Source organism: Rhipicephalus sanguineus, chromosome 2, assembly GCF_013339695.2.
Source record: "Rhipicephalus sanguineus isolate Rsan-2018 chromosome 2, BIME_Rsan_1.4, whole genome shotgun sequence".
Taxonomy (NCBI): Eukaryota; Metazoa; Arthropoda; class Arachnida; order Ixodida; family Ixodidae; genus Rhipicephalus; species Rhipicephalus sanguineus.
The window spans coordinates 19213783-19222483 of NC_051177.1; the positions used below are offsets into that span (position 1 = coordinate 19213783).

The window sequence follows — 8701 nt, forward strand, 5'->3', positions numbered from 1 at the left end:
CCAGAATATTACTATGGGGATTCATTGCAAATCTCATGGAAAAAATCATCTCAGGAGAACTCCATATTTCACTCGATAAAAAAAAAGAAATAAGGGCTCATGCAGTTCAGTGTTCTGGAATAACCTCTTCGGCGATTATTTTCGACACTAGCAAATAAACAGAATACCGGATCAATAAAATTGCACTTCATGAAATACACTCTAAATACATCTATGTGGTTATCAGCAGATATTGTAGACAAACGCCGTGATGTACAGCAGTGCCTCAATGCCAAAGAGCCAAACTATCCCTAATGCATTCCCCTAAGAAAACTCCAAGGCGAAAGCCAGGTTCTTTTTCTCGATCGACGGGTTGATCCTCCCGTCCTTGTCTGCAAGCTTTCTGCACCTCACCTGGTTTTGCGCTAGCTCCATGATCGGCGGACCGATTACGGAAGCAGGGTAAAGCAAAGATGTCATGCGATGGCGTCATCACGTGACATCACGATATATGACGCCATGATGAGGTCACAAGTTTCGACGATCTATGACGTGATCATGACGCCATCACATCATGATTATTTTTTGCATCAATCGACTGACGCCGCCAACGGTCAATTTTCGTGTTTGATAAAGCACCTGAGGCTTTCACATTAATATTGCGTATTGAACGTTAACAACCTGGCCTTACATACCAAACTGTCCTCCACCATGTCACCTCTTTGCCATGCGCGAAACAGCTTCGCTTATCATCCACTTCACAGAGTGGAATGGCTCCTCAACTTCTTTAAAATATTTATTGTGATAACAATTATATGGACACTCTCCGCGGATTTTTGCCGTCGCCATTGCCGTAATTTTCTGTACAAAGACCAAATTAATAACATCACCATGCGCATTCTAGCTGCGGGTAAAAGCTCGCGAGCGCTGGCGACGAACGCGGCTGAAGCGGAGATTAAACTAGCCGGCCGTCTGTCTCCGTCGCACGGACAGCGCATGAGATAACATCTTCCCGCGTGCGGGCCTGCCGTCGATTGCTCATCAACAGAGAGGAAAACCCCGCCCGTCTTTCGTTAGGAGCATGAAAGGACGCCAGGGAGCGGAAGGGGGGGGAGGGGACCGCATCGTTCGAAGGGCGCAGTCGTTTGTCGCACGCGCTATCTCGAGGCATCAGGAGACGGCTCATAACTTGCTGCGCTCTCAACGCTTACTTCGTGTTTAGAGAACTCAGAGCAAGAAAACGCTTCGGTTTCTGGAGCGGCCATAATCCCTTAAACCAGTGTTTTGTTGAGTTGCGCGAGATCGGATCCAAAAGAGTTAGCTGCTAGCCTTACTTCGTTTAACAATACAATTTGTTGGTATCGCATTCATTGCTTTGCCCTTAAGCAAAACTGAGTTCTTTTAACCGTCAGCTATTGACCCCCGAAAACGAGGGGCGGGCGTGTAACATGGGGTAGCCGCTTCACTCTGAGCCGTTAGGGACGGGCCCGCTACTGACAGCTGCGCACTTGCGGCTGCTCCGACCAGGAGATATGCTTTTATTAATGAGATGTCATTTTTAAAAAGCAAGCAAAAAATTCAAATTGGAACCCTAGCACGTGAGCTCGAAAGGGCAGGGCATTTAGGGGGTATTTACCGCAGAGTGATTACTAACTCAGACGTGCTGGTATAAGCAATTACGAAAAGCTCTTCCGAATTAAGATCCATGGATAAAGTATATCTGAGGAAAAGTGTGAACGCGTTTCCACCGTTCGCGTGCTCTTCCATAGACGCGAAGCAAGGAAAATTCGATATTGTCCCATATATCTACTGCTAGCGATCCCAGATTTCATTCCGCGATGTCCGGAAACAGAAGATGACAGACATTTTAGCAGCACACATGTAGTTATTACTGAACATTGCTTTCCTTACGTGCCGTGCGATGCTTGAAACGAGCTATCAGCAGCGTTTCTAGAACAGACGACGTCCGCCGATGAATCGCCGTCGCACTTCCTCGCTACCGATAGGCCTAGACGTCACGAGCCTCTGCGGAGAGCGCGTTTTGCTGTCGAGCCGACTTGCAGAACAGAAGCTGCGTCGGCACCGTGCATGGCATCGTGGCTTACTCGAGACGCACGCGCGAGCGCTATTTATTCAGCGGAATAATTCTTGGTCCATGGTTGCGACTTTGGCAGCCCCAAGATCAAGCTGCACATGTTCTGACGCGCCGGCCGTGCGATTGCCGGTGATACTTTGGCGCAGTTTGGCGCCGTCGATATTATCAGGATGGCGCAGTAAATACAAATTGGCGCACTTTGGCGCAGTTGCGCAGGAGTGGAATCACTGCATGAGGTTACACGGTTATATTTTTTCCCTGCAGCAATACTTAAACATAATTTAGAAGAGAAATAAATTTGCTATTAAGCCACAGGTATTTTAGCAAATTATGATAAATAGCAGCAGAGAAAAATATCAGACACCAAGAGGTAGCACTGAACACGGGCATGGCTTCACCGTACACAATAAAACTATAACTTGTAAGCTACGTCACCACATTTCAATGTCTGCTATTACTGAAATAGGTGGAATCATGTCTGAAAGCTCTAAAATGCTAAGGTTGGTGTGCCACTGGGCAACACAGGCGTTACAAGTGGCATCTGTCCAGTCGCAGTTTCTTGTCCTCTTAGGTATTTTCTCCACTTTGTCAATCGGTAGGACTTCTTCTGAATGTACTTGTTTCGGGGAGGTGTAGCCATGGAAGCTCGACAATGCCCAAATAGATCAGCAGGCAAATGAAATTCACCATGTCTGCAGTCGTGAACATTTCAAGAACCACACATAAGACTGCTTTTACAGAATACTCATTTTTAACACAAGTCACGTTTATTACCGTAATAATAGAGTTTCATACAATACCCTAGAGAGGAACTGGCGCTGCGATCGTTATGGGAATGATGGGAAGTAGGCTTCGGATTGGATAGCGTTAGCTAGCGAACTTTCTACGGATCTTCTTCTACAGTTTCAAGGTAGTGGGGTGCGTTTCAAAGCATTCAAAGCGCCTTTGTTGTTTACTGAAGTCCGCTAGAACGCTGCAGCTTTACAGGTTGTATTTGACAGTTTTAGCAAAGCGTCGTGCACTCACCGCTGCGCACAGATGTAGCGTCCAATTGCATCGAGTTCACGTTTGTTTGATAAGCGCGAGTTCAAATCAGCTGCAAAAGACGGCGAAGCTAAGTAGACGCACCGTCGCGCTCCTTAGACTCGACTTCACACAAAACGAGAGAGATGCGTTGGAGGCAGACCACTTGAACAGACGCACCTGGCATCGCAGCAGACACGTTAAGGTTTCTCACTCACAGTACTGTTATTTCCACAAATAGATAATGAGTACTTTCGAGGTAAAAACAAGCGTGTTTCTTTTCAAGTGTTGTACAAAATAATTCATTATTTGGTGATGCCAAATCTATTGCAGAGCAATGCATAAATTTGTCCAGGTTTCAGTTCCATCTCACGATCACGCAAACTTTTTGCAAGAAGTTTTACGTACAAAAGAATGAAGCAAGTTTTAATTGGAATTAAATCACTTTGTTTTACACTCGGCAAACAACCGTTGCGAATTCAAGAACCTAATCCATCCGAAGTCCGAAGCCTGTACTTCCCATCATTCCCATGGTGGTTGAAGCGCGTCTCAATTGACACTAAGATTCCCCTCTAGGTATTATTGTAAGAAAATGGCCCGGGGTTTTTTTCTAGATTTTAGGGTGCGAAATTTGTACATATATTCTAAGTTTCGGTTCGGCATAGCGCGGTGCTATCATCATCATCAGCTGTCTGCGCGCTTCTGCGCTAGGTAGTGTTAGCGGCGTTAGTCTTAACACAGTGGCCTTTGCTTCAACTTGGTGCCCATAACGACGGCCTCGATTTTGCTCCTGTGATTTTACGCCATGTGTACTCTGCTGCTTTTAAAAGAAAAGTTATCGCTGCTGCCGAAACCATCGGCAACTGTGCCGCGGAGCGGCAGTACGGAGTCTGTCGCGGTGGAAGCAGAAGGAAGCCCTCTTTGCATGCAGCGGCCAAGTTTCCGCGGACCCAAAAAATGGAGCATTCCTGACGTGGAACGAGAACTCACAGACTTTTGCGGGAGCAGCGAGCTGCACATCTCGCCATCGAGCTGCTACAAGCGAAGGCAAGGGAGATTCGAGACAAAGGCATTCGGAGGATTTCAAAGCGAGCAAGCATTGGGTGTCTCGTCATGCGCCGCGCTGGGTTCTCCCTACGGCGTCGGCTACGTCGATCTCCCAGAAGCTACCAGAGAGCTACGAAGAGCACCTCGTGGTTTGTACATAATTGCGTTGCGAAAGGCAGTCCCCTTTCAGCTGGGCCAGATTCAGACGCCGGTCTACCTGGATATGCCCTCGGCGCTGAGCATCAAAAAGGCTCCAGGCAAGTATAACTGGAAACCGACTGTATGTTATCTGCAACTGGTCGCAAGCTGCCACCCTACGTGGTGCACGCTGCAGAAGTTCCCGAAATGTCGTCGTCCGCTGCCAGGACAAGGGGTGGATGGACGAATCGTTAGTCCTTGACTGGATAAAGTCGTGTGGTGTGCACTGCTGGGGCTCCCTTCGATGCTTGTGCTCGACGCGTTTCGGTGTCACCTGGCAGACTCCGTAAAGCGACTGCTGCCACTCGAGCTCGTCGTCATCCGGGAGGGATGCATGCAGCCGCTTGATGTGTGGCCATTTAAGGACCTGTTTACAGAATTTGCAACCACGCACACTCATTTTCGTTAACACAAGTCACGTTTATTACTTCTGCAGTGAAAAAGATGCCCAGAAGGCTAATTTTCCTTGTGACACCTTGTTTCACTGCGCTACACTACTCTGAAATCACAGCTGGGTAGCGTTCTTGGGCTGAACATTACTCTCTACTGGTTGAAGGTTATGTCGCCAAATTTTTACCATATACTGTTGAGACGCTACAAATAAAAGATGTAATAATGTCAACATCCTCACAACATTTCAATCGGAGTAAAAAATCGATGTGCCAGAAAGCATAACGTACTGATCTACACCTGACTACGATCCGGGCTCATTCTATGGTTTTTTATTATCCGGACTATATTTCCATGATTTGACATCATCCTCAGAGTCACTTCTGCTAGAAACAGCACAAAAATCACTTGCGAACACAACAGATTCGTCCAAGGAACAACATTTCTGAGAGGGTCTCGCTAGCGTTTGGTCTGCCATTTTCGCGCACAAACCAAGCGAACCGCTATCTTTGAGTCACTGTTAAAAATCGCTGCCGCTCGGGAAAAAAACTAACTATGCAGGAAACGAAATATTAGTGCTTACATAATGTACTAGATGGTGTAAATAGTTGATAGGAGCACCCGTACTTTTAAATTCTCGTTCAGCGCGTTCGGGTCTGGTGACCCACGTTCTACAGGCGCGATCACGAAAGAGTTAAACAAGGCCTTCTTCCTTTTTACCATGCTGTATATCAAGTTTAAAACTGTAATGCCAACTCGCCCAATCTTTGATAGTTATGTCCGTAACCCTTTGAGGTTTTTCACCGTACATGTACGGCATCACCTAACAGGCACCAAAGGGTTTTCATTATACGTGTACGGCATAGCCTGCATGTTTAAAGTGCGCCCCTTTTTTGATCATTTCTCTTGCTTGGCATGTGCTGGCACGCTTTGAGAATACGTGGATTTTTTTTCTTGTGCTGATGTCTCTCCGTTGTTTTTTTGCTTTGGAAAGCGGCGCGCTCGCGGTGCGGTTGGTTTAAAACGCATGCCTTTTTCGATCATTTCTCTTCCCTTGAATGTGCTGCCACGCTTCAGGAATATGTGGAATTTTTTTCATGTGCCGATGTCTCTCCGTTGGTTTTTCTTTTTTTGCTTTCCAAAGCAGCGCGGTGGCGTTCACTTGCACATCCGAACGAGCGCATGCGATGCGGCTGGTTTCAGTTTCGTCCTTTGGTGGTTATCACTTCTCGCACCAGCAAAGCTGATGGCCGTCTGGTTTCTAATCTCTCAAAGGGTGATCGCTTGTTACTCTCGTTTATTGTTCCCTGCAATTACATCTGTTCCTGTGCAGTGCTAAATTACAAAACGACGCCGCCGTGGTTGCATTTCCTGTTTTGGGGAGCACGAACATTTTTTACCGGAAATGTACTCTGGTGAGCTTATTTTTGTATGTCTGTGAGCTATGTTTAATACAATGCATAACTTTTATTTATAAAAAAGCGTATGTGTCTTTTTAAGGATTTTGCTTGATGTTACTACGAATAAACCATGTGTATGTACAACAAAGATAATTTTTTGTCGCTTTACGGTCACGCAAAACAACTTTTTTTAGACAACTTTTTTCTTCAATAGAATCGTTTGAAGAATTTATTTCAGCAATAAAAAAATCACACATTTTTGGACTGCATTTCACGAAAAAATTTGACCCTCAAAGGGTTAAAGAATAGGGAGTGAACTTCAGTTATCTCACAAACAAAATAATTTACAGGAAATGAATTAACATTTTTTGCACTCCTTAGGGACTGCGAAATCATCAAAAAAAATAAATTCACGCTTTTTTACTTCCCTCAAGTGGTCATATCACCACAGCCACATCTGAAATAGCTCTCAAGGCCCGCCAGTACGCTTATTATGGCACTTCGGTGCTCGCAGGGGCTATGAATACGTTCAGTACCTGCTAAGAACCCCACTTAACTTAGTGCTATCACTAATTGAAAATTTGAGTCTCGTGAAGAACACTGCTAATACGAGTGAAGAGTGAAAAAAAGTGTGGCTCTCTCACACAACCGTGCCATGGTGCACTATTGCGGTGCCAAAAAGTGTTTCCAAATGACGACATGGAACACAAGGCTCTGGCGGGCTGTTCTCGAATCGTGTGCACGAGTAAACGATGGGCTACTGTGCAAAATTTCTGGCGCTTCACTGCAGTCGTGTGGGGCCAATCATTCCTAGTTGTGTGCAGCACGTTGCCTACCAGCTCACACTGTCACTACAAGGGGCTTGCTGTACCATGCGCAGGCGTTTCCGTGAGATGGTTCGCCGTTCGCACTGACGCACATGAATGCAGCAATGGCAAGCTGCTTTTGTTGCTATAAGCTACACGTCTGTGTGGCACGCTTAGCAGTCTCGCACAAAGAAGCCACAGTGAATGGTGGCGCGGAGCATTTGCATTGTCACCCATTAAAAACGTGCATTATGCTTACAACTGCGCCAGGCCATGTGCACTATCGAACAGTTAGCTGAAGATGCTTATCATAATCTGGTTGTCAATGATTAAGTCGTGCTGGTGCATTTGCCTCCTGCCACCGTCACGCCTCTGTGGATTTATACAAAGATATCGCTGCACTTGTGCCATGACAGAGGCCCCTTCGATTTTCGGTATGCTTTACCACAAAACACATTGGCATAGCGGCAAAGCTAACTTTTTGAATCCACTACAGTGCAAACTGATCTACTCACGAAAGTGCTCGTTCAAGCCTGCAAAACGATTGATCAATGGGGCATCACTGGTGGCTACAATAAATGTCGTTACGGACCTGCAATTTGAGCATAAAGTCCGAAAACTTCTGTACTGCGTTATGCAAAATCCCAAGATAGCCAACCTTCTTTACTGATGTAGCAAAAAGATAGGCAGTACTTTAGGCACTTACTTTAAACAAATGTCAACCATTCAATGCAATAGTGAAGCTTAACAGTAGTATAATGCAATCATACATATTGTCAAACAAGAACTGAAAATTACATTTTTTTTTCTTCCAGAAATGTGCAAGCGAACACAGCTTATCTGTAGCATAGAAGGTATGTTTGAAAAAACAAACCAAAGCTTGCTGGTCAAAAAGAAATAAGAGAGAAGCAATTGCCTCGAGGTTTGGGCAGTCCTTCTTGCTGCGAATGAGAGTTGTGGGAATGTCGCTGTCAGCATATTCATCATCCAGCTCAATGACGTATGCCATCCGGTTGGGCAAAAACAGGTCATTGCGTTCCACCGCTCGTGGCCGGAAAACCATTCGATAGATGTTGCGTCCTGCACACAAACAAAAACCAAAGACCTTGTTCCCGAAAACAATCTATCGGAACAATGGCACTGCACAGATGACTCCTGCCAGACAATCAACTTTCGTAAACCTACCACACATTTATATAAGAAGCAATACTTGCCTTTATAGCAGGAATGCATGCCTTCAAGTATTTTCACTTCACATACAGGTAATTCCCTAAGTTTCAAGCCTGACATCTAATCTCAGCAATAACAGAATGGCCGTATAGGTGCATAGCGTCATCTATTAGAAGACCTCCGTATGAGTTTGAACTCTGCGTTGTGTGTTACGTGAACAGCACCATACATTAAACGAGATGAGGTGAGGGATTTCCACTCAAGGCGTCCGCCTGCTTCACAACAACGTCCAGTTCCAGGGCGAGTGTTGCAAAAGCTACAGCAAGAACTGTGGCTTTCGGCAGATCGACCGCACACCTACAGCAGACCTCAACGCTGCAGAAAGACCTTCAAAGCACAATATAGCTGCTGATGATGAAGTGAAGAAGTCAGTCCGCAGGCACCTTGACAGAAAAGTACAGACTACGTTTGAAGGACACACAAATGTTGTTTCTGAGCGTGCGAAAAACGCGTGACGTGAAGGAAGATTATATTGAAAAGTTCTTTTTACAAATGATGCCATAAAACCCAAAGTTCACAGACACTCGTGTTTG

The 8701-nt window shown here is 45.6% G+C and overlaps 1 pseudogene; it reads right to left on the minus strand.

The window, feature by feature from the left end:
* Window positions 1-8130, minus strand: part of LOC119381074 (protein Red-like) — a 50334-nt pseudogene extending 42204 nt beyond the window's left edge.
* Between the last annotated feature and the right edge of the window lie 571 nt (window positions 8131-8701).